This window comes from Capra hircus, chromosome 1 (genome assembly GCF_001704415.2).
Source record: "Capra hircus breed San Clemente chromosome 1, ASM170441v1, whole genome shotgun sequence".
NCBI classification, from domain to species: domain Eukaryota; kingdom Metazoa; phylum Chordata; class Mammalia; order Artiodactyla; family Bovidae; genus Capra; species Capra hircus.
The window spans coordinates 94,999,055-95,026,230 of record NC_030808.1 but is presented as its reverse complement, the minus strand read 5'-3'; the positions used below and the strand labels follow the sequence as shown (position 1 = coordinate 95,026,230).

Genomic DNA, 27,176 nt, shown 5'->3' with positions numbered 1-27,176 from the left:
CACAGGGGTGGGATGAGCCCAGAACTGACTAGAACGTGTCTCGTCTCTGCAGACGCCAAGAGCAGCTCCCGTGGTGCATAAAAGGTGACCTCAGGATTCAGAGAGGCCCTCTGCTTTTCCAGACGGCCCAGGCTAAACCTGGGGAGCTGGCAGCCCTAAATGCTTCCTTTGTTAGAAATTATTGCACTCCCTACTCCATCTTTAGAAAGTGAGTTCACCAAAGGTGAGTTAAGGACAAGGCTTTGAAGTGGGACCTGACTTGCTTTCTCTCGCTGTTTGTGTGTGGGGCGGTGTGGATGAAGAGTAATGAAGATGCAGTGCCCACGGCGGTGTTGCCTAAACACTGCTGCGTACTCCTTCACAAGAATGCTGCTCTTGGTCCAGAAGGAGCCGTGTGCTTCTCGGGGGATTGTGTGTCCACAGAATGGGGAGGACTGTGAGAACAACCTTCTCTTGTTTCTCAAAACTTCTGTCCAGGAGGGAGGCTATAAATGGTAAAATGTCCATGACCCGTCGCCACCCCAGAGAGGGGCTCCCTGATGCTGGCCTGCCTACATGCCCTCCCCTCGGTGCAGCTCGGGGCTAGCAAGCCTTTGCCTTGTAACCAGGCTTTCAGAGCTTGATGGCAGTGGTCTTCATGATACGGAGTACTACAGGATCTAACAAACTTTAAAATAAAAAAACCCTTTCTTTAAAAATTGAAATATAGTGGATTTAGAATGCTGTGTTACTTTCAGGTATATAGCACAGTGAGTCACTTGTACATACGTATATATCTCTATTCTTTTTCAGATTCTTTTCCGTTATAGCTTACTACAGAATGTTGGGTATGATTCCCTGTGCTCTGCAGTAGGTTCTTGTTGGTTATCTGTTTTGCATATAGGAGTATGAGTGATTGAACTAACTTTCAAGAGCACTTAATTTTAAAACATCTGTTTTATACTTTAAGGTCTAAAGGAAACAGTGTTAAGCACTGTAAAAAGGGAGTATGTTTTAATTTTTGAATTTGGGCACTTTGTTGTCTTAAGTTTTAAATTGCTTGGATCCTCACCTATCTAACCCCTTGTACACTTTTACCATTTTCACCTGAAAGTGGAGATTTATAGATACGTAATTAATTTTGGATAAAAGATACTGAAATTGCCCATGTGTACACTCATATTCAAGGAAATGATGAAATCTGCTTTGAGCCTCCTAGAAAGGAAGTTCAGTTTTTAAAATGCTGCCCTTTTAAAATTGTCTAGCTGTTTAATGAATATGTCTCATTATTTATACTTAGCACATAAAAATACTGGATATGGATGTTCTTTTGTTATGCCACAAATGAAGACTGATAATTCCCAACCCCCTAGCTACATTATATCCCTAAATTCTAGACCAATGTATTCAACTATAGATCTTTACCTTAATTCCCACAGGCATTTCCAACTTAGTCTACCTGCTGTCTTTTTTTTTTTTTAAAGACTTATGGGAGCAGGGAGAAGAAATGGGTAATAATTTTTAAGGCTTGTGTCTTAATTCAGGCTTTAATTAGCAACAGGTATCTTTACTTTGGACTTCCCAGGTGTTGCTAGTGGTTAAGAGCTCCCCTGCCAGTGCAGGAGACATAGGAGATGCGGATTCAGTTGCTGAATTGGGAAGATCGCCTGGAGGAGGGCATGGCAACCTACTCCAATATTTTTGCCTGGAGAATCCCATGGCTAGAGGAACCTGGTAGGCTATAGTCCATAGGGTTACAAAGAGTTGAGCACACCTGAAGCGACTTAGCACACACGCATCTTCAATGCAAAATTTCTTTACTAATGCAGTCGAGTCATTTCCAAGTTTATTTGATTATGACATTCTAATCTTGCTGTGTGGTTACTGCACTGTAGCTTTAACTGTATTTTAATGATACCTGGGACACTCTGATAATTTTAAAACCTAGTCTTTTAGATTTTTCTATTTGCTTATTAGATTTGTGGAAACAATGTCATTTCCTATTTATGTTTTACTTTCCAATTCTCTTAATTCAGTTTTCTCAGGAGTGCAAACCCATTAAAGCATAGTAGTTGGCTAATAAGAGAAAATTGAGGGTACAAATAAATTTTCCCTAGATTCCCTTAGCTTCATTTTGTTTGGAGTAACTTTAGGCCCCAAATGTTTGCCATTAACGTTCTATTTTTGCAGGCTTTCCTCTCTTGCTTTTGTGAGAAGCAGGGATTGTAGGAGGGAGTAGAGGAAAGTAGGCCAGGTTTGAGAAGGGTGTAGTGCCAATGAAGGTGAGTGAGTTTGTCTCTATTATGTTTTATGTGGGATGATAAGTTTTCCAAATTCTAATTTCCACTGAGTCATCTGCGAGTTCAGTAGAGGGGCAATTCTTTGTCTTCTGTCAGATGTTCTACTTGGCAGATTAATGAACAACCTCTTTTTTTAAAGTACTTTTAATGCAGATTGATGTATTTGTATATTTTTAGTTAAGTGTCCATTTTAGCCAAGAAATAACTTTTTCATACCATTTTTTCAGGAAAAAGCATATTAATAACTTTCTAGAAAGGTTAATCACAAGATAGGTTGGATGAAAAGAAAATATCTTTTAGAGAAACCACTCTTCTTGGAAGTTCTCTAGTTCTTGTCTATAAATAATAGCAGAGTATCACATACAATTTTTTTTATTTGTGGGGCATGAGAAGCTAATCACTTGGAGCTAATATTTTTGCTAAGGAGGTAAATCTTTCATCATCATTTGTAGTGGGAGGACGGAGCCCACGTGCTCTGGAAACTGAGCCCTGAGTTTGAGACCCCAGAGTTTCAGCTCTCTGCAGATGTGTAAGTCTTTGCTTAACTACGGCATCTTGGTGGCTTTGTTAAAAGGAATTGTTAGAACTGTTTAGCTCTGTATGATGCTTTGTCAAGTGCTTAGCAAGAGAGAGCTGTTATTTTATTATTTTCACTGATTACAGACATTTAATCATTGGACATACTTCTTAATGGGATGATAGTTATTTAAAATCATTTCCCTGTTACTTTAAAAGTATATATGAATACAAGCCATCAGTTTTGTCTTGGCCTTACCCCTGACTCCTTGAGTGTTCTTGTTCAAGTGACATCTTTGTAGTTCATCTCCAAAATCATGCTTGAGCTTTTGAGCTTATAAGGGAATGTGGGCATAGAATGAAATAAATTTTGTGAGAAGCACTTTTGGGGGGTTGGAGGGAGCATGTCACAATGCCAAGAAAAGTCCTTTAAAAAGTGCTATTTCTACCAGTATTTTTCTTCTTCCCTGCCCACTCCAAGAAAGGTGGCCTTTTTTTAAGTAGATATACAGCAGTTTTGCTTCCTCTCCAAAGTCTGGGATCTAAGGAAAGTTGTAATAAAGGAGAGTAACTCGCTCCCTTTCCCTCTCCCTTTTTTTGTGGATGTTGCTCTCACTTTTTAAGAGAGAAGATCGGGCCTTGACTTTAGTGGGCAAAACCATGGGGCTCCAAGACCTGCCTTTCATCTCTGGGTCTTCACATCAGATGATGTCCTTCATCTCTGTACAGTGGCATAGATGCCACTGCAGGGGAACCGCACGGTGCAGGCTAAGCAAGACCTTGGCATATTTTAAATTTTAGCCACCTTTGTTGCTCACCGTTTCAATGCTCATTTCTTTAAAATAACATAGAATATTTGGCAGAGTTGTCAATGACTAGAATGGTTTTCTCTGCTTTGGCAGTACCTAAGCCTCACCAACTTCTTATAAATTGGAAGCTTAGCTTCAAAAACATAAAAGAAGAAAAACCTGAATTTTAGCTAGTTGTGTACTGGCAGGTTGTCTTAGACATAAACATAGTTGAATGGAAAGGATAATAGGGACTGGAGCCTGTGTTGCTCGATGGGGAGTGAATGAGCCAGTGTTAGACCTTAATGTTGGGGAAAAAAAAACAACCTTCACCATTTTAAAAAAACAAAACAAAAACAAAAATCAGGCAGTCATTGCGGGCTAACTGATGAAAATGAAAGGTCAGTTCCTTCAGTGCCCCACCTCAGTGTATGCCCCAGGCCATGTTAATAATGGCAATCCTATTATTTTCTTGCAGTAAGCAGGAAATGCTGTCTACACCCATTAGATTTGTTTGAGTGGGCCCTGGCTGGAAATGAAGAAAATTTAATTTTCTAACTAGCTAGGAGGAAAAAAAAATCATGCAGTGCTGGAGGTTGATTGGGGGACTGGAGTAAGAACAGTGTTATTAAAAAAAGAACTTGATGTTTTTAATCTCCATTATAGGAATGTATGTACATTGAAATCATGAATGGACTTGTATGCAGGTTATGTGTGTAGAAAATCTTTCTGAATATTGTCAGAACTGGCTCAGTTCTGGATTTTTTACCACATTTTTGCAGACTGCACCGTTCTCACATATCCCACTGGCTGCTGGAAACTTGCTGGGTTAGTTGTTTTTAACATTGATTTGCTTTTCAAAACCAACATTCATTTTGGAGAAATTTGTATATTCGTTAGGGCAATCAGTTACTCTGTTAGTATCAATAGCAGGAAGGAAAAAATTGGTATTAGGTAATGTTACAGAGAAAGTGCGCCTCTCCTTGCCTTTCAGAGTTGCATTGACTGATCTCGTGCTTTCTTGGTTTTCACTGATTCATGTCCTTTGCTTAAAAAATGAAATCTTCAAAAAAGTGTTTTTTTTTTAAAGCAGGTTGATGATATTCCTCCTATATCTTTACATTTTTTAATGAATCAGAATAGCTTTACTACCATTTTGATATTTGATTTATTGGGATGCTCTGTTCCAGATTCTCAGTTATATAATTCATTTTTCTAAGACAATGTCAGGTTTTCCCAGGAAATACAAATGAAGAGTCCCTTAAGTTGAAGGGACTTGTTTAAAATCACAGGAGTAGCCAGTACTAGAAGAGCAAGCGTTTCAGTCTTTGTGTCCGGAGAAGGTAATAGAAACCCTTCTGTTTTAATGGATCTGTAATTCGTATGGAACAGGTCTTCTTGTGTTACTTCAGGTCATTGTGTTTGCCCTGCATTGACTGTACACTTAGAGTTTTTTCTTTGTTTCCTGAAATGCTAATTTCGAAAGGAGTTTGCTTCTAACATCGGCATAGCAAAAGACCAGTGAATCAAGGGAGCTTTTATGAATATCGTCCTTTTGTCTTAATTCTTAGACTTTTAGCATTTTGCCTCTAGTGGTGAGCATTTTGCCTCTGACGTTTTGCCTCAGGTTGTCATCATTGTGAACTTTTTTCATAATGTTTATTTTCCTCATTTGTTGTCACCATCAGTACCAGAAGTAAAGCATGGGATCCTCAGTTTTTGTAGTTAACCATTATATGTGTGTTTTGTAAAATATATTTTGGCGTTTGAGCACATGGTGTGGTACATATTTGGGGGGGCTTTTTAAAATCCAAATTTATATTTCATTTTTAAAAGAAATGGTACTTTCTAGTAGCCTTTTCTGTTGTAAGGGTCCCAGTGGGTTTTTTTTTTTTTTTGACACTTCTGAGATTAGTCTTCCTTGAGACACATGACAGTAATTGCACCCCATGGTGTGGGGAATTTGAAACTTAGACATAAAAACAATTTAAAGGGCTTTGGAAAATTTTATGTGATACTGGGAGTCAGATGTCTTGATCTAAAAATTTATTTGATTGGGAATTTAAGTTTGAAATGTTTGTGTGGATTGTTAACTGGCTGGCTGGGATCTGTTATCGACTGGTTAAACTATTTGAAATATATCTGGTGTACTTAAGTTTGGCAAGAAATCAGGGCAGAGATACAAGTTAGGCGTTATTATTTATTTTTCTAAGTCAGTAATGCAATTCATCTTTTGCCATGGAAAAGTAATCATTGAAAACACTATACCTGATAGCCTGTATAAACTTACTTAACCTGCAGCTTAATGATATTTTTTTCCAGGATGCTGACCGGATGATTACGTATAAGGATGTTTATCTTTAGTCCAGTGAATTAAAACCTTTAGAGGAGTAGAGGGTGTGTATCATTTATTCCTAGGGTTGTTCTTTTGAGTGGTTTAGTTACTGAGAGCCTTCGTTTTGAAATGTTTCAAACCAGTTAGGCATCTTTTGACCTAAATTTTCCAGCCTTCAACTTTAAGGAATACATACCTGGAATAGCAAGAATGTGAAGATTTAACCAAGTAGTCAGTTCCTGTTAGCTGTGAAAGGGCCTGGCCTTAAACTGATTGGTGTTTACTAAATACTTGTTTTTTTTGCAGACTGTTGTTCTGTCATGAAGAGGGGACTCTCATAGTGAACTGTTCTAGAGAACCAGTTGACACTGAGTTCTCTGATCTTCTCTCAGGATTCTCGTGACTCAATCTTGTAAACCTCCGAATAAGTGTAAGCAATGGAAGAGGGTACATTTCAGTTGAAATGGCTCTTCTTTTGGATGTTGGTGAGCCCTTGTCCTGGGGTAGGAGGTGGTGGTGCTGCTTTCACACTTGCAGGTACCTTCAGAGAAGAATTGGTAGTGGTGAAGGACAGGAGGAGCACCAGAGGGGCCGACAGAGGATGAGATGGTTGAGTGGCATCACCGACTTGGTGCACATGAGTTTGATCAAGCTCTGGGAGTTGGTGATGGACAGGGAAGCCTGGCGTGCTGCAGTCCATGGGGTCGCAAAGAGTTGGACACGACTGAACAACTGAACTGAACTGATGAGTTAAATCCACACCCAGGCTTTCCTCCCTGGTGATGAGCCTGACTGCCCACTTTGGTGAGAGAAAATTCTAGTGGCCCACCCCACACTTTTCATTTCTCCCTTAGCAGTAGAAGGTTGTAGGAACTGATGAGTTGCATGAACCAGTACCTGAAACTTAGAGAGCCTTCAGTTCAGTTAGAACTAGTGTGTGTTTGTATTTGACTCTAGCCAGTGTAGCGATGCAATGGCACCCCACTCCTGTACTCTTGCCTGGAAAATCCCATGGACGGAGGAGGGGGGCTGCAGTCCATGGGGTTGCTAGGAGTCAGACGTGACTGAGCGACTTCACTTTCACTTTTCACTTTCATGCATTGGAGAAGGAAATGGCAACCCACTCCAGTGTTCTTGCCTGGAGAATCCCAGGGACGGGGGAGCCTGGTGGGCTGCCGTCTGTGGGGTCTCACAGAGTCAGACACGACTGAAGCGACTTAGCAGCAGCAGCAGCAGTGTAGCGATGTGTGGAACAAGGAGACTGCTAATTCCGCTTACATGTCCACAGAAATTCCATGAGGACAGGTACCATGTCTTTCCTTTTCTCTTTGTGCAGTGGCAGACAACAGGTGCTTAGTAAGTTATTGAATAAATGGCTTAATTACTGAGCAAAACAATGTTGTTTTAACACTGATCTAACATGAGTTTGAACCAGGAGAAAATTTGTTTGATTTCAGTTTGAAAACTCTGTTCCAATTCTTGGAAGAAATATGGAATTTTCAATTTAAAATAACTGATACCTGAAAATAAGTGAACATTGAAAAATTTTGAGTGTCCAGTGATAGTGAAGAACTATTTGTCTTGCAAGTAACAGAAACACTCAAAGTAGCTCAAACCCCGCCCCCCCACCCACCCCGCCAAAAAAGGCTGGAGTCACTGGAAACCAGGGCGGTGTCCTTGGACCTCGTGAGGTCTTGAAGCCAAGACTGCTTTTCTTCCTCTTTCTCTTCCTTTTTTCTTTGATACTTCTTCTTCTGTAGAGTCCATGTTACATTCATGTTGGATGTTTTTAAACTCATATACTTTATCAGTTTTTATTTTTCCTTCCAAAATGCCAGTCTACATATGCTTTCTAATAATGAACTGAAGGTATAGATGGTAGAAATATTATCTTAGAGCCATTTGGAAGCAAATTCCTTTCCCAGAGTGTCATTTATAGTCAGTTTGTGGGAGGAAAGTTATATAAAGAATGACCGCTATTTCATCAAAATAATGATAATCTATATTTTCCTGTCTTGTTTCTTTAAAATGAATTGCAGTGAGACATGGCCTGGCTGATTTCTTCCCTTAAATCATCTCGGAAACTGTGCCCAGTCCATTAATTGCTTTGTTCAGTGGGCAGGAAATGGTTATGTTTGTACAAGTTACACAATCTTAACTAAGTCGGAGCAAGGAACCAAAGAAGTCTCTGATCTTTTTTTGCAGAATTAACTATTTGGATCCAGAAGCTTACAGATGATGCATAAGCCAGGTTACTGGGGGACACTTAGGTAAAATAAATTATGATTTTTGCTATCAGAATGGCTGCCTGTTTAGGAATATTGAGGAAAGTGGATGCGTGAGGTTGTCAGGCTGGTTGTGAGATTAAGTCTGTGCAGTTTTTTTTCCTTCCTTAACAGTTTCTTATGCCTGCTAAAAAGGAGGTGTCCTGAAGCTGGTTCCCCATTGGCTTTACCAGGAAGAGTCAGCCTTTCTTTTCTCTCTCTTCCACATCCTCCTTTGCAGGCTGTTTGGAAATTTGTTGTTTTTCTTTTCTGGGGTGGGCAGGTTGCTTTCCCCCCCCCACTTCCTTGCTCCTGCCTGGTACCTGTCTCTCAGAACCCCAGTTATCTCCTGCTTTTCTCCTTCCTGAAAGTAGAACTTTTCTCTTGATCACCATTTGATGATTTTGTTTTTTAAGTATTTTTTTTAATGTGGACCATTTTTTAAAGTCTTTATTGAATGTGTTACAATTCTGCTTCTGTTTTATGCTTTGGTGTTTTGACTGTGAGTCCTATGGGGTCTTTGCTTTCCCACCAGGGGTGGAACTGTCATCTCCTGCTCTGGAAGCCGAAGTCCTAACCACTGGACCTCCAGGGAGGTTCCTGTTTGATATTTCTTTAAGCATTCTGATTGATAATTTGCAGTTTGAGCAGAGCTCCCCCCCCTTTTTTTGTATAGTACTTCAAAGTACTTTTCAGACTTTGCCTACCTATTCATTCATTCATTTATCCTCCTCTCATTTTGACTTCTGTTATTTCCTGAAGCCCATATATCACAGAGAGAAAATATAATCTTAAGTAAGGAAATAACTAACAGAGGTCATATTGAAAAGAAAATGAATTAAGTGAATTTGGGCAGAATTTGGGCATGTTTCTCTCTTTAAAATGTGAACTGTCTGATTCCTTTACAGAAGTGCACTTCTTGCTAGATGAGCTGCTGCTGCTGCTGCAAAGTCACGTTTACTCTAAGATTGCTCTTTTGAATGGCCCATTGCCATTCCCTGTGTGCTTGTGTCTTTTGCTTTCTTCCTTGCTAAATACTATTTTTTTTAAAGAACTTCGGAAGCAAGCCTTAATTTTTATAGATTTTCCTCATTTTTTTCTTCACATGTTCCGCAGTTCTTTAAAATGTCATCTTTCCCTATGGTCTGTTTGTTTTGCCATTTACTGACTCACCGCCGTCTTCGTAAAGTCCTGCTTTAGCTTGTACCTTTTCTTCTGGTTCAGAATCTTGCAGTTGATTCCGCGTCTACTTCTTTCCTCTCAGCAGTTTCCTTTGATGGTGAAACCTGCCCTGGAATTTGTACTTGAGCTTCTTAAACCCTTTAGGAAAGGTAGTTCTGTTCAGCATTCACTTCTCTTTCTCTTCTATTCCAAAAGGCTGCTGCTGCTAAGTCACTTCAGTTGAGTCCGACTCTGTGTGACCCCATAGACGGCAGCCCATCAGGCTCCCCCATCCCTGGGATTCTCTAGGCAAGAATACCTGAATGGGTTGAAGGACAAAGAATCCTTACACATTCCTGTGCTGAGGAATCTGGGGTTTCTGCTATCCTGTTTTTACCAGGGTGTGAATTCTCTGGGAAGGTACCTGACAAGATCTCTTATCTCTTCCCTGAGCTCCGGGTAGGACACAAGCATTGCATTTGGAATTGGTTCCAGACACTCAGATACCATTAATTTAGTAATGATTACATGGGGCTTTGAAGGCAAACAAAACAGCTTCTCTAAAAGGTGAACTGGGTAAAATCAGAATGGGATAACCTCTAATGACTTCTCTAGCTCTCTTTTCTCGATCTGTGAGTTTATCCTCAAGGAAGAGTTCATCAGAAGGGAAGAACCATCATTCCCCTTTTTAGGCTTCTTTATTTGTACTCTGTCTGCAGTTTAATTTTGTAATCAGAGCTTAGCTACTATTTGCTCATCTGTAAAATTCCTTTTAACTTTTCTTTGTAAGAAAGTCTGCTACCAGATAAAATTTCAGATTGTTCAGTTTTAAAATGTTTTACTTAAAAAGAGAAGATAGTTCTTCAGTGGAAATTGTGACTTCAGAGATAACTTTCATGTCTTTGAAATCTGGAAAAAGAGTATTAAAATTTAATAAATTAAAAAATTAAGTATTTGTAGGAAATCTATAGCCATTGCTGGTTGACCTCTTTCTACTTGTGCTCCAGAGAAAGCTCACTAAATTTAAACCTGTGAGCTTTCAAGTGGCTTTTATTATCAGTGGTATATTGTGTGAAGTTGGAACTTTTCAGATTCATATATATGGCGGAGATAATGGGAACTTTGATTTTCATTCATTGTCACTGTATGTACCTGGCACATAAGTAGGCTCTCCATTTGCTTTATTGGGTAAACAAAGAAAGTGATTCTGCTGTTCAATGGGATTTTAAGAAGTCTCCACCAAGATCACCATTCATGGCCCCTGTTGCCCTGTGTGCTATGTGACTTCAAATTTATTGCAAACTGAACAGACATCTCAGTCACTGTAGGGGACAGACTTAAAATTTCTGGTGGACTTCCATGTCTCATTCTTGGCAAACTGAAATGTAAACACATACAGATTTCACTCTAGATCAGAAAAGGCTGTTTTTAGTGAAATTTGCAGGAGGTCCTACTTCCTGCCTGTGAGATAGGGTGATAGGATCACATCCGAGAAACTGCCACCTTGTTCAGAAGTGACATGATCGCTGTTCGGTTTGGAACATTGGTAAGTGGGCAGATTTATTTGGAAGCACTTTGTCTTTGCTACATGCGTAAACTCCGGGGAGCGTGGAGTAGGAGTAGAGGTGCTCCCTTTTGGATGCATTAGCAACGTGGCAGTTGCTGGTCTGGCATTTACTTTGAAAAGGAATTACAAAGTTTTGGCCTCCTGCCTAGAGCTGCTCCAGATGGTCAGAAAAGAGTTTTGTGCTGAAGTCAAAGAGTGTATTGCAGGGATAGAGTTGTGCTTGCCATGTTTATATTAGAACAGGGACTTCCCGCTTGATCCCTCTGCACAGTCTTTCCTTTTTTAACCTGAGGGAGTAAGAGGAGGAAAGTACTGCTTTGGAGTTATGGGATCTAATACTTGGAAAACCTTTGTTGTTGATGGGGATGTAGAGGTATGGCATGTGGTCCATAGAGTTGCTTTGTTAACCTCAGTACCTCTGGTACTTAGTATTTACAAAGGCCGCATGAAGAATTGGATACACCAAGACCATGATTTTGAAATGGGGGTCATAAGCTTCATTTGGATTGTATGTGCTCCTCTGATAAACTGGCTGTTAGCCCACAACTGCTGTTTAGTGGCTTTCCGCAGTCAGTTGGCCCATCTCTGATGGGAGCTGGGCATTCTGCATTTTTTCTCATGTTTCCCCATGATTCTGCAGTCAGTGGGGCAGTGGTGAAGTGAAGATGTCCAGTGTGGGTGGGAGGTGGGGCTCGGGGAGATGAGCAGGGAGAAGGTTATGGTGTTAATAGCAGTTCCCAGACTTTGCTTTTCGGGGCACTAACACTTAATTTCTACACATGACCTTATGTGCCTTCATCTCAACCTTGGAAGGGGAATGATGTAATTCCTATTTTCTAGATGAGAAAACAGATTCAGAGCAATAATAGGCTCAAAGAATAACCAGGTAACTCTGGCTACCTGCTCACATACAATTTTGGAGAAATTTATTACAAGTCTCCTGCCCCTTCAGGTTAGAGGTGACTGCAGGCTTCAGGAAATAAAGCTCATTTTCCTCTGAGAAACTTGGGCCTTGTTCAAGCTGAGCCTTTTAGTAAAGCTTGGTCACAAGGCTTAGATTAAGACCTAAACCTACAGGCTGCTGCTCTCCCACACTGCTTTCGGTTACCCTTGTGGTTATTGAGTAACTTGGTGAGTTTGAAGAACATTAACAAAGTTTTTATGTCTTCGAAGAAAATCTAGCACATGGGGAAGTGACATTCAGTTGCATACCCCAGAAAGGAGTTTTTATCTATTTTGAGATGTTGGTATATAAACTGAAAACAATGAAAAAACCCTGTTAATTTTGACTCTTGTACTCTTAGTTGATTGTCTAGGTGCTTGATGGTAGATGGCTGTTTTGAAGCACTTTTATTGAAAAGTGTAAAGAACCTGTGTTCTTCACAAATAGGTACTTCCCTGTGCAGACCTAAGACTTAATCAGCAGTTTCTTTCCCCAGCAGTCTTCCAGGATCTTCCAGAATCCTCCTCTAGGCTGTTATTCTGCTTCACTATTTTGTCTTCTTTTAAAAGCTCCACTGTTCAGATAGTGTTCAGACAGTATTATTTTTCTATACATATTATATGGTGCTATAATTACTTCACGAGTTCTTTTGGGATTGCGTCCTAAACTGCAGAACATCTCGTTCTGGTTGATGTGCTTTTTGAAGTCTTGCTGCCTTTGTGATGAAAAAGGATCAAAGTGGAGTGGAGGTGGGGTTAGTCCAGTTTAATTTAAATCTGATCTCTCAGGCTTTTACACATGCACAAAGGCAACAGAGTAGGCTTTCTTGTTGTTGCTTTATTACAATTATGAATGAAACATTAATGCTATTGTTTTATAAAAGATCATAAAATAAAGATACATTTTTTAGTGTTTTGTATGTTTAAAAAAACCCCAATTACCATGAGTCATAAAGCTACAATTATACCAAGAGTCTCTTATATGAGAGTCCTTAGTGGATTTTTGGTGCAGTCATCATGTCTGTATCAGGGGAGTGAAATGTCATCATCTTGAAAAAAGATTATCTAAGAGACCTAGTTAGAGTCTGTAGAAGTTTGTGTCTTCTTAGGGCCTTAAGGGTCAGGGGTTAGTACCCCAGAACTGACTTTCAGATCTGGGGTACCAGTAATTTTCCCTATTACTTGTCTTCATGACTTACTTGAATATATTTCAGAGGTTTCTCTTTGCCATTCGTTTTGAAGAGCCTTCCTCTGAGAATTAACTATAAAACATTTATTAAAAGATCTTCACACAGAGGGTGTGGTGTTGCCACTGTTTCAGGTTGTGCAGCGTGGTATTCTACCCAAAGGCTCCGGAGAGCAGAGAACGTCCAGGGCATCTTCTCCCCTGCCCTTGTGCCCACGTACTCCAGGAACACCAGGAATCACGCTGCTCAGTGTCCTCACCCACCTGTGTTCCCATTGCCTGCGGGGCCTCCTCTCAGGTATATGGCGGCTGCATAGAGTTTAGCTCTCCCGTTCTTCATACTCAGACCTGTCTTATTGGAACCTGTTCCACAGCCCCCATCGCGCTCTTCAGGTTCTTCTGCTTGGTCATTAGCCACCTGTCTCCTCCCTGCTGAACTCAGGCTTTGGGTTCCTCTGGATGGATAGTAGGTTCCCCTTTTATATCTCTAGGCTCAGGGCTGATGCTGTGCCCCTGAGGAAGGAAGCCCATGGAAGAAGAAAATAAGTCAGTGATTACTGGCCTGAGCACAGCTCCCATAGTACTCATCCGTTCTGTTTCCTCAAACCCTTTACTTGAATGAGAATGGGTTCTCTCCTTTCAAACCGTTGATCAAGTATCTGGGGGACAGTGTGTTTTGAGGAGTATTCATTTATAGCAAGAGTAAAAATGTTTAGTAGCAATAATAATATTGAATGCTTCCCATGTGAGCTCTTTGAGGTGCTTTATGTGCATTTCTTCACTTAATCCTCACAGCTTCCTGAGGATATTATCTTTATTTTGTGAATGAAGAAGCTGAGGCACTGAGAGAGCCAGTTACTTGCTTGAAGTTAAAAGTCTAGTGAGTTGTGGTGTCAAGATTGGAACCCAGGCAGTGTGTGTGATAGGAGAGGGTATAATATCTTCTCCCTGAAAAGGCATATTCCTCTGTCAGTCTTCTCCATGTTACATGTTACTTTATTCCTCTTGTATTTACTTGGGTCAACCTCTTGTGCTTTTGCTGAGAAACCTCCCTGTTGGCCTCCCTGACTTGGTACCTGCCTATTACGATTTGCTGTTGGTGGGAGGGTAATGCTGGCCTTGCTGTTGGCTGTTCCTTCTGCTTGAAGTTGACAGGTTTGTGTATCTTAATGAGAACTGAAATTTCCTTTGTATTTATTTATTCATTTTATGTCACTAAGCAAAATGTTTTTCAGAAATGTTTGCTGGCTTTTATGTGGCTAGAGCAAGCAGATACAGGATTTATCACTGTTAAGCACAGGTTGATGCCTTCAGAGAATTAGTGAATTGTAATAAGTCATCCTTATGTGCCTTTGATTGGATTGGCCCACCTCAGTTTCTGACCCTCAGCTCCCATTCACAGTCCTTGGTGGCCTCACCTAGCGGTGCCTGGATACTCTGGCCAGGTGGTTCATGCTTCACCTTTACCGGAAGGACACTGTGGAATCCGACTGGCAGTACCCTTTAGTTCTCTTCATTTATTGGCTGTTTTTTCCTTTCAAATTCTAAGGGGAATAGCCTGAAGCCATTTTTAGAGGGGCCACTTAAGTGGTTTGATGCTTTTGAACTGTGGTGTTGGAGAAGACTTCTGAGAGTCCCTGGGACTGCACGGAGATCCAATCAGTCCATTCTGAAGGAGATCAGCCCTGGGATTTCTTTGGAAGGAATGGTGCTAAAGCCGGAACTCCAGTACTTTGGCCACCTCATGCAAAGGGTTGACTCCTTGGAAAAGACTCTGATGCTGGGAGGGATTGGGGGCAGGAGAAGAAGAGGACGACAGAGGATGAGATGGCTGGATGGCATCACTGACTCGATGGACGTGAGTCTGAGTGAAGTCTGGGAGTTGGTGATGGACAGGGAGGCCTGGCGTGCTGTGATTCATGGGGTCACAAAGAGTCGGACACGACTGAGCGACTGAACTGAAGTAGTTTATGAGTGCATGACTTTTATTTAAATAGCACTTTATTTGAAAAGCAGTTTTCTACGTATTTTGGAGTCATTTACACAGGACCCTGTGATGTGAACCAAGTGAGAATTGTCTCAGTTTAGAGATAAGAAAACCTAATCTGGAAGTGTGCCCCTTTCTTAAGGGTGCCTCAGCAAATGAAGGGGAAATCAGGCAATAATTCCGATTTTTTGATTCCCTCTCCCTTTTCCCCCCATTGCATTTTATTTTCTCAAAATTGGCAGACGTCTAACTGAAAATCTGTAGGTGCACATCTTCACTTATTAAAACTATGAACATTAAAATATTTACATTGTGCTTACATTTTCCCAGACTCTTATTAGAATATTTTGACATTCATTTTTATAAAAATGGAGAATAAAATTAGAAATCACTCAAGTTACCATAATTGTGTAATTTTAGATGTTCTATTATTAAACTGGGATACAGCAACAGAATGCAGCCTCTTGATAGCCTTTAAAAAAAAGGCACATCTTGGAGTCGAGAATTATGACATTAAAATAAGACTCTTGACTATTTCTGGAGTGTGTTAGCTAATTTACCTTCTGGTTTTCTTTTTGTGGAATTGGTGAAGAAAGAGACAAAATCCAAGAACAAGTCACATGAAAAAATAACACTCCTCTGGGCATACAGTTTGTGAGATGATCATAAATTCTGCTCCCTGTAGTGGCTGATGAGGGTGGGGGAAAAGCAGAGCTGGAGCACTCTGGCTGTGGACTAAGAAACTGGCGCACAGTTATGACATTTAAACCTTTACCTTTCACTTTAAGTCAAAACCCCCCTATATTTAGGTGAGTTTGTTTTTTAAACATGGTAATTATGAAAAATTTCAGCACATACTACAAAAGTAGAGAATAGTAGTAGGTCCCTGTTCTCGTCACCCACCTTCAACATCTGTCAACTCATAGTCAGACTGACTTGGTCTTTACGCATTTTCCACTCCCTGATGTACTGTTTTGAAGCAAACCCCAGACCTCTTATCATTGAATCTCTAAATATTTGTGTGTGTGTGTTTCTTTAGGTAAGTTCTTTTGGAAGAATATTTTTTTCTAATTTAAAGTTTGCCATATATTGGAATTTTTGCTATATAAATTGGTTGATATTATAAAATTTTTAACCAGTGCTTTTCAAGTTGACTTTTATTTTGTCTCACAAATTTTTTTTTTCTGAAACAGGCAAAAAGTTATTCATAATAATAAACAAGGAGTGTTCATTAGTGTTAAAAATCAGCTTATTTTTCAGACTGAACTTTTTTTAAAAAATTTAGTGTGTTTCAGAAGCTTTCAAACTTTAGTGCAGAATCATAATGCTCTTCAGTTTTATGTCTTTTCAATGTTTATGTTTCCCAGCTGTTTCAAACAGCCTGAATTTTAGTGTATTATAAGCTTATGTGTTCATTAATTTAGACTACTGATTTGGAATTTTCTAAAAGTTGAATATAACTTTGATAGCAGGTTTCTATTCAAGGAACATATTTGCTAGTTGGAGATGGTTGACAAAGAGAATTCTGAAGGTTTTATAGTTCAAGTGAATGAATTTATGGGCTCATTTATCTTTAAGTGTGTATATTTATATACCATAATGTTGTGGATTTAACCTTATTTGAAAACACTAACCTGGTTTATACATATATACAGTCAGTTAACTGAATTAAATTTAAGATAAGTAATAAATTAAAATTAACCTTTCAAGGTGAAGTTCTGACTATATGAAAGGTGGTCAATGAATTTTATCTTTTAGCATGGAGACTGGCTTTACAGGCAGTCACACATACTAAAAGGAACAAAATAATACTCCTTAACTAGAAAAGGCAACGAAGAAAAGGCTATGAGCATTTTTAAGGCCTTGAAGCATACTTAGGGCTTAATAACAGCAAATATTTGCTTAGTGCTTGCTGTTCTGAGCACTTAACTAACTCATTTAATCCTTACCACACTCCTGTGAGGATAGGTGTTGTAATTTTCCTTGTTTTATAGATAGGAAACTGAGGCATGGAGAGGGTAAGTAACTGGTCCTAATCCAGAGCTAATAAGTGGTTGAGGCTGGGTTAGAATCCAGGAGTTGGCCTCCAGAGTGCAGGATCTTAACAACGATGCTCAAGTGCCCCGCTTGGCTTGTAAGGGGAAATAGTAGTTCCTATGCAAAAATTTGTTGCCTTTTCATCAATGAGAATATGACATTTTAGGAAAGTCCTGTTCAATAGAACTTTGTGATATGATGGAAATATTCTGTCTACATTACCCAGTAGGATAACCGCTAATCAACACTGAACACTTGAGATGTGGCTAAGGTGACTAAGGAACAAAGCTTTTCACCCCATTTGTTGAATTAAATAGCCACAGGTAACTTCTGTAAGGGACATTGTAGTTTTAACAGTCCAAGAAACCTGGGAGAATTTATAGTTTGCATTTTTCTGGGGTAATGACAACATCTTGACATTTTATGACTGTCAGCATATCCACCTCATTAGGGTACAACCATAATGGTTGTATCATTAAATAGTAATGATTTTAATGAGAGTGAAAATATTTTTACAAATGAGATAATTGAATGTTTAAAACCTTAATGCCTGACGACAAGATGCTGTTTGATCACCAACATAACATCAGCCTACCACGTCTGGAGGCATCCCCTTGTTAATTGCTATGTAGCAAAAATTGCTTTGACATTCCTTTTGCTTTTTAGCCTTGGAGGGAAGTTCTTGCTTTGTAATGAGTCCAGCTCCTTGGTCAAGCTTAACATCAAGGAGTAATGATAAAATAGTAAAATGGCCTTTGTGGACCAAAAGCAGCCCCGAAGAAGCAAGCATTTAGCTCATTTTCTCCTCCAGCCTGCCTCAGTAGAATTGTGTTGACAGAGCTCCCATATATGAAAAAAAAGCAAGAAAACTCAGTGGTAATGAAGCCAGGTTTCATCTCAAATGAGACCACATAAACTATGATTTAGTTGATAAATCATACCTCCTATAATGTGCTTTCATCTAAGCCTTTATGAGGCACTTAAACCTAATTATTTTAATCTTTTCTTTATGTTGATGAAAAGGGCCAGAGTGGTTGTTTCCATCAGGAATGGTGGGGATCTGAAATGCAGGCAAGATTAAGTCTCCAGATGGTGGTGGGTTTTGGACCTTAGCCACCCGGCAGACATAATTAAACATGTCTGCAGTCCCCTCATTTAGCAGTTCTAAAACAGACATTTTCTTTGTTTATGGGGTTGAACTGTTATCATTAGCATTTAAGTGAAGGACCTGAAGTACTATAGCCAGGTGCTAAAAGTCAGCCACACGCTGGATCTTGAAGTCTGCTTAGAAAAGTTTGTATGGAGAAAAGTTTCTATCAAACATGGGGAATTTGCATGGCCATGGGGTGTTTTCAACAGGTCCTGTCGGTTTAGTTCTTACTTGTAATTCTCAAATGTAGCAAAGTTAGGATGTAGAGACCAGGACTGGTGTGAAAGTGGATTGGGATTGGAAGGCAAGAAGTGTTGAAGCACACTGGGTTCCCGGCTTCAGCTTCTAACTGAAGTTGGGCAAATCATTTAATTGCTGTGAACTTTGACATCTCCACTTCATAAACTTCTTTCAGGACGGGAAACCACATATCACTAGAGAATTATTTGGCTTCTTGAAAGGAGAATTATGGTTTAATTGTAGAATAAAAGGTGGCTATGATGAGTGAGGCCTCATGTTTACTCTAACCGTCTTATTGCCAGTAACCTCTCCAGTTACACTTAGGAGCAGGTGAACATTACCTAAAGGCACTTGAAATGAGTTTTGCTCATGCAGGTGACTATACAGTATGTTCTGGAGTTATCTTTTTCACTGAATCTTTAGAACTGAGATGGCCTTTTGATGGGTCAGTGCTGCTATAGCTTAACTAAGTTTGCTAACTGTGTTTTGCATCCTCTTCACTGAGAATCTCTTGTTATTTTAGCCAGAAAAGTAAAATTTCCTTTCCTTTCATGCTTTTCCCCTCCTGGCCTCTTTCCTTAGTGTATGACCCATACAAACTGCAAGCCAGGCCTCCTGACATGAACTTAGGATGATGTTACATTACATCTTCAAGCAGGGGTTGTATCACAGAATGATGACTCTGGATGAAAACTTTCTCTGGTTAGGACCTTGCAGAAGATGATTTGAAACACAGTCGTCTCCAATTCTGACATATATTGGACTCTGTTTTTCGGGTCACTTAATCGAAAGTAGGTGTCTATCCTGAGAGATGCCTTTATACGGTTGATGGTGTACTGGTGCTGCCCTGTAGCCTGTGACTCTTGTAACCAACACTGAGGTGGCCTTCTTGCTCTGCAAGAGGTAGCAGCGGTTCCAAAAGTCCACCAGGCCAGTATTCAAATCTAGTTCTCTACAAATCCTGTGGATCCCATAACTCAGAAACATGTGTGCTCATGTGCCTCTGATCAGTCTGAGTTCACTCCTAGAGCAGCCTGCACCAAGGACTTGGTGACAATTGAGTCTTGAACTTTTCTGAAAAAGGAAAAAGTAGCACAAAGTTAAAACTTTACTAATGTAAAGACACCGTATTAATTATTTTTAAGAGCAGCCCTTTGTGCTTCTTCATTTGAGTAATTTGCCTTAAAGTCAATGAAATTTTTTGCTTGTGGCTATGAAATCCTGCCTCCTAGCTATAAAGGATGATTTCATGGTGGAGGATGTCGCAGGATCTCAATTTTGCTGCTTTATACCATGAGGCATGCTTCAAAGGCTGGGGGAGTTGGGGGAGGGGAAATAGGGTAATTTAAGCCTGTTTTAAGACACATGGAAAGTAAGCTATTTTGTAACTAAGGGCATGTGAAACTTGGCAGAACTCAAGTCCATTAGTGGCCACAGTCACATGATTGATGACCAGTTGGGGACCTGCAGCTAGCTTATTGCAGATCGAGACCTGACATAATTGATGTTGTCATATAAACTATTCACCCTGTCCTGTCAACTTTCTTCCAATAACAAAAGTTTCTTGCTTTGCATGTGTGAAAGTTTTTGTGATTCTGTGTATGTGTACTGAATCATGATCCAGTCACCACTATTTGAACTTTTTTTTTAACTTCTTAATTTTAATAAAGCATTAGAGAAACTGGTAATTGCATTACTTCCCCACTGCTTATCTTTGGGAAACCAATGGGTTTCTTCTTACCACGTTAGTGAAGAGAAAGAGGGAAAGACTGCTCCAGACTGTGTTATTCTGTGTGTGCATGCTTAGTCATGTGTAACTTTGCGACCCCATGGACTGTAGTTCGCCAGGCTCTCCTGTCCCTGGGATTCTCCAGGCAAGAATACTGGAGTGGGTTGCCATGCCCTCCTCCAGGAGATCTTCCCAACCCAGGGATCGAACCTGTGTCTCCTGCATTGCAGGGGAATTCTTTACCGCTGAGCCACCTGGGGGCCTGAAAGAAATGCAGGGACAGATAGTCCTCTAAAACGTGGACAGTGACTTAAAAACATGAACTAATATAGACGTTAAATGTTTGTTGCTATTTTTTTATGGAAGTTAGTGGGTTGTTTCCTGAGGGGTTTGCTATAAGGAATCATTTTGTTCTCTTATGAAAGGAAGGTGGAGGGTTTGTGTGTGGGACTGGACTGGTAGGGAATTGTATGAACAGGTCTCAGGGGAAAACATGGCAAGGGGCATTCCAATTTCAGAGATTTTTTAAGTTTTGTAACATCTCAAGGTGGTATTTCTTCTTTTAGTTAAGGGTTATCTAATGCTTTCTTTGTCAAAGTGGTATTTTTTTCTTGTCTTTGTGTCTTCTAAAACTTCAAAAGAAGAGGGCTTTGATTTTTCCTTAATGCGTTTGGTCATGTTTCAAGTCCTGAGCTCTTTAACTAATGACATATATGTAGGTAAAATCCGCATTATCTCATTATCCTGATAATTTATAGATCTGACCATCAAAAGATAAGAGCAGTACTTGTAATTTTAAATCAAAGATTAAAAAACAAATTATTTTCTTTTTGGCTGTGCTGGGTCTTTGTTGCCACATGTGGGCTTTCTTGAGTTGCAGTGCATGGCCTTCTCATCGTGGTGGCTTCCCTTGTGGAGCACAGACTTTAGGGTGCCTGGGCTTCTGTAGTTGCGGTGCGTGGGCTGAGTTGTTCCGAGGCATGTGGGATCTTCCCAGACCGGGGAGTGAACCTGTCTCCTGCATTGACAGGCGAATTCTTTACCACTGAGCCATCAGGGAAGCCCCTACGTCAAAGATTTCATCTATCTCCACCAAGGTGGTCATCTCATTATTTGTTCCAACCAGTGTCAAGACCGCTGTATGCGACATCTTGACGCGTGGTCGCCAGCCTGTGCTAGAGGCACTGTGATCCACTGCAAGGCAGTTAGACTAGGGGGCTCTGGAGACTGGCTTCCAGGCCTGGTTCTGCCCTCTACCTACCAGTTTGATTTGGGGTATTTTACCATCATGGTTAATGAAATTCTTGATTCCTTTGACTATTCACTAACAGTTTCTTTAAGAAGCAATCAGTTAATTTTTTTTGTTGTTGTTGAACATCTCTCATGTTTATATGGAACCCAAATTATCATGGTGAAAACTGGGCACTGTTTTTCCACAAATTTTCACTGGCATGCGTGTTGAGATACATTTTGCCGTACAGTCCAGTAAATACGCAAAAATTTTAAATATATATACCAGAATCAAATCAATACTTTGCCTTTAATCTTTGTGACCCAATTCTATACTATTCTGTTTTACCTAAAGGAATGCCAGTCAGTGACCCACTAAATTGATTATATGAGCCGTAGTTCAAAAGTGCAACTCCACAGCAACCTAGAACAAGTTTGTTTTCTTCTTTCATGTGTCAACCCCTCAAACTCAGCTCTAGCCAGCTCGTTTGCCTTTAGTACTACCTTCTCTTCCACAGCTGCAGGTCCCCAGTGTTCAGAGCTTTTCCTTGTGTGATTTGATGTTCTGACTCACCACCGTCCTGGTCAGTTGTCCCTAGATATTTAGAGTTTGTGTCACTCTTAAAGTCATGGTGAACAGAGGAAGTACAGTCTCAAAATAAAATTTTAACTATGCCAATCCTTCCTTCTACTTCCTTTCCTACCAATGTCTACTGTGTGTTACACATTTTTTCTACAAATATTTATTCCACACATTTACTGAATGCAGATATGTGTTAGGACTCTTCTTGGTGTTTGGGGATACCACAGGGAGCAACATCCCAGCCTTTGCTTTCAGAGAGCGTGGTTGCAGAGAGTGGTGCTGCTGCTGGGAGTGTGAGGGCGAGTCGCAGCCAGGCCCTTGCCTGTAGAGCTCGCCTTCGGTGCCCCGTTGCACGTGGTCTTGTGTGGCTGTTGCGTGCCTGTTAGGTATTTCCCTTCTGAATTGTGAGCTCTTCCTGCCTTTCAACTTGAGTGCACATCTCGGCAAAGTTGAAACGTCCACTTCTAGGGAGGCAGTTTATGTATGAAGCTTTAAAAAATGTTAATTCTCTAAAAGAAAAGTTAAGTCAAAATTAGAGAGTTTTAAAAGGATATCAAAGCACAAAGATACTAACTTATTTTTCATGAGTTTCAGAGTGGTTTTAGGAACATTGACCGCTTCTTTAACATTGATGAAAGCCTGCGAATTCCATTCATGTCACAAAGGCATCGAGGGGCCTTTAATTTGGGGGGACAATGAAGTACTTTTAAATAAAATTGTAACTATTTCTAGAGTGACTTTGGCATGGACAAATTTAGTTTATAGTTAAAAAGTTAACTAAAATGTCTGCTGTATATAAAGTAATTTATTCAAGATAGGGGTCAGTGGAGAAGAGTTTTGAGTGGATGAAATGAATAAAAATATGATTCTTGTCTTCAAAGTTTGTATTTGAGTTAAAATCTGCATACTTGAAGCTGTATATAGACTGGTGATCAAGCCATTTGAGTACACCTTGAATATGATTATAGGTAAATAAAATTAATCAAGAACAAATACTTGGAGACCTAGAATTTGAAGTAGACAGAAATGGAGTGGTAAAAAAGATCATGTTTATTCTACGTTGAATGTAACATAAGGAATCTGGAGAGTTAAAAACTGCGTAGGTAAAGTTGCAATTTTTATCTTTAGTCAGAATTTCTTCTTTCCATTTGAAAAATTAACAAATTAGGAATTTTTGTAGGAGATTGTAAATATATTTCTAACTTGAGAAACAAAAGTTTAGAGAAAGAACAGGGGAGCAAGCCTTCAACATGACATTAACTCAGTCAGAATAGTATTGGTCCAGGGTGTGAAAATGTTTATGGGGTAGCATTTTCACACAGGCCTCTTCCTTTACTTTATTCTGAACTACATAAATATCAATTAAAGCTTTCTAGTCCAAGTTAACAGATGGCGATGTATGCTGGATTTATAAACAAAGCCCTAGAACAATACTGCACTTAATTGATGAATGCTGTCTCCCTTCTCTGCACAAAGATGTTGCCCTCCAGTGTACTTGTCCGAGAGAGAATTAATGAATTCTTTACTATGATCTCATGTAGAAAGACTCTCACTATAGGCATGCTTGATTTTTTTATCCACCCCCCCTACCCCGCCACCAAAGAAGAAAACTTGAATGCTTTGTAAGCTGCCTAATGTTGAGTTCTCAAAGGTGGATTGAAAAAGTATTTGGACAACTTGTATTAAAATCACCTTTAAAAAAAGTCATATTTTCATCTTCAGAGTGAAATGTTGCCTCAAAATCAAAAATAGTAATCTAAATAAAATACACAGAAAAGAACATGCCTAATTAGATGATTTCAGGAAAACATGCAAATCAGATCTATTTTAAACTCTTTGTGAACTTCCACTTGACATCCTTAGCATGAGGTGACACTTTATACTAATTCTTAAAATGTACCCTCCCTGTGTACTTAAGATCTGTGAAAGTAGCTATTCTGTAATTCAGTTCAGTTCAGTTGCTCAGTTGTGTCCGACTTTCTAAGACCCCATGGACTGCAACATGCCTGGCCTCCCTGTCCATCACCACCTGGAGTTTACCCAGACTCATGTCCATTGAGTTGGTGATGCCATCCAACCATCTCATCCTCTGTCGTCCCCTTCTCCTGCCTTCAATCTTTTCCAGCATCAGAGTCTTTTCAAATGAGTCAGCTCTTTGCATCAGGTGGCCAAAGCACTGGAGTTTCAGCTTCAACATTAGTCCTTCCTATGAACAGCCAGGACTGATCTCCTTTAGAATGGACTGGTTGGATCTCCTTGCAGTCCAAGGGACTCTCAAGAGTCTTCTCCAACACCACAGTTCAAAAGCATCAATTCTTCAGTGCTCAGCTTTCTTTACAGTCCAGCTCCCGCATCCATATATGACTACTAGTAAAACCATAGCCTTGACTAGATGGACCTTTGTTGACAAAGTAATGTCTCTGCTTTTTAATATCTAGGTTGGTCATAACTTTTCTTCCAAAGAGTAAGAGTCTTTTAACTTCATGGCTGCAGTCACCATCTGCAGTGATTTTGGAGCCCCCTAAAATAAAGTCAGCCACTGTTTCCTCTGTTTGCCATGAAGTGATGGGACTGGATGCCATGATCTTAGTTTTCTGAATGTTGGTCTTTAAGCCAACTTTTCACTCTCCTCTTTCACTTTCATAAAGAGGCCCTTTAGTTCTTCTTCACTTTCTGCCATAAGGGTGGTGTCATCTGCATATCTGAGGTTATTGATATTTCTCCTGGCAATCTTGATTCCAGCTTGTGCTTCTTCCAGCCCAGCGTTCTCATGATGTTCTCTGCATAGAAGTTAAATAAGCAGGGTGACAATATACAGCCTTGATGTACTCCTTTTCCTATTTGGAACCAGTCTGTTATTCCATGTCCAGTTCTAACTGTTGCTTCCTGACGTGCATACAGATTTCTCAATAGGCAGGTCAGGCAGTCTGGTATTCCCATCTCTTGAAGAATTTTCCACAGTTTATCGTGATCCACACAGTCAAAGGCTTTGGCATAATCAATAAAGCAGAAATATATGTTTTTCTGGAACTCTCTTGCTTTATCAATGATCCAGCAGATGTTGGCAATTTGATCTCTGGTTTCTCTGCCTTTTCTAAAAGCAGCTTGCACATCTGGAAGTTCATGGTTCATGTATTGCTGAAGCCTGGCTTGGAGAATTTTGAGCATTACTTTACTAGCATGTGAGATGAGTGCAGTTGTGCAGTAGTTTGAGTATTCTTTGGCATTGCCTTTCTTTGGGGATTGGACTGAAAACTGATCTTTTCCAGTCCTGTGGCCACTGCTGAGTTTTCCAAACTTGCTGGCATATTGAGTGCAGCACTTTCACAGCATCATCTTTTAGGATTTGAAATAGCCCAGCTGGATACCATCACCTCCACTAGCTTTGTTCATAGTGATACTTCTAAGGCCCATTTAACTTCACATTCCAGGATGTCTGTCTCTAGGTGAGTGATCACACCATCGTGATTATCTGGGTCGTGAAGATCTTTTTTGTACACTTCTTCTGTGTATTCTTGCCACCTCTTCTTAATATCTTCTGCTTCTGTTAGGTTCATACCATTTCTGTCCTTTATTGTGCCCATCTTTCATGAAATGTTCCCTTGATATGTCTAATTTTCTTGAAGAGATCTCTAGTCTTTCCTGTTCTATTGTTTTCCTCTCTTTCTTTGCACTGATCTCTGAGGAAGGCTTTCTTATCTCTCCTTGCTATTCTTTGGAACTCTGCATTCAAATGGGTTTATCTTTCCTTTTCTTCTTTGCTTTTGGCTTCCCTTCTTTTCACAGCTATTTGTAAGGCCTCCTCAGACAGCCATTTTGTTTTTTTGCATTTCTTTTTCTTGGTGATGGTCTTGATCCCTGTCTCCTGTACAATGTCATGAACCTCCATCCATAGTTCATCAGGCAGTCTGTCTATCAGATCTAGTCCCTTAAATCTATTTCTCACTTCCACTGTATAATCATAAGGGATTTGGTTTAGGTCATACCTGAATGGTCTAGTGGTTTTCCCCACTTTCTTCAATTTAAGTCTGAATTTGGTAATAAGGAGTTCATGATCTGAGCCACAGTTAGCTCCCAGTCTTATTTCTGCTTACTGTATAGAGCTTCTCCATCTTTGGCTGCAAAGAATATAATCAATCTGATTTCGGTGTTGACCATCTGGTGATGTCCATGTGTAGAGTCTTCTCTTGTGTTGTTGGAAGAGGGTGTTTGCTATGACCAGTGCATTTTCTTGGCAAAACTCTATTAGTCTTTGCCCTGCTTCATTCTGTACTCCAAGGCCAAATTTGCCTGTTACTCCAGGTGTTTCTTGACTTCCTACTTTTGCATTCCAGTCCCCTATAATGAAAAGAACATCTTTTTTGGGTGTTAGTTCTAAAAGGTCTTGCAGGGCTTCATAGAACCCGTTTAACTTCAGCTCCTTCAGTGTTACTGGTCGGGGCATAGGCTTGGATTACTGTGATATTGAATGGTTTGCCTTGGAAATGAACAGAGATCATTCTGTCATTTTTGAAATTGCATCCAAGTACTGCATTTTGGACTCTTGTTAACCATGATGGCTACTCCATTTCTTCTAAGGGATTCTTGCCCACAGTAATAGATATAATGGGGAGCTGAGTTAAATTCACCCATTCCAGTCCATTTTAGTTCACTGATTCCTAAAATGTCTGTGCTCACTTTTGCCATCTCCTGTTTGACCACTTCCAGTTTGCCTTGATTCATGGACCTGACATTCCAGGTTCCTATGCAATATTGCTCTTTATAGCATCAGACCTTGCTTCTATCATCAGTCACATCCACAGCTGGGTGTTGTTTTTGCTTTGGCTCTGTCCCTTCATTCTTTCTGGAGTTATTTCTCTGCTGATCTCCAGTAGCATATTGGGCACCTACTGACCTGGAAAGTTCATCTTTCAGTGTCCTATCTTTTTGCCTTTTCATAGTGTTCATGGGGTTCTCGAGGCAAGAATACTGAAGTGGTTTGCCATTCCCTTCTCCAGTGGACCACATTTTGTTAGACCTCTCCACCATGACCTGGCTGTCTTGGGTGGCCCTACACAGCATGGTTTAGTTTCATTGAGTTAGACAAGGCTGTGGTCTGTGTGATCAGATTGGCTAGTTTTCTATGATCATGGCTTCATTCTGTCTGCCTTCTGATACCCTCTCTCAGCACCCAGCATCTTAC

At 40.1% G+C, this 27,176-nt stretch overlaps 1 protein-coding gene across 5 annotated transcripts in view; it reads left to right on the top strand.

The window, feature by feature from the left end:
* The window catches only part of FNDC3B (fibronectin type III domain containing 3B), a 356,699-nt gene that overhangs the window by 13,881 nt on the left and 315,642 nt on the right, over positions 1–27,176 (top strand). Inside the window, exon 1 of one of the 5 annotated variants that reach the window (XM_018047713.1) lies at positions 12,978–13,336. The exons of the other annotated variants lie outside the window; for them this stretch is intronic. The gene's annotated coding sequence lies outside the window, so the exon portion shown is untranslated. Of the gene's footprint in view, positions 1–12,977; positions 13,337–27,176 lie in introns of those variants that run through there. 5 annotated transcript variants of the gene reach the window in all.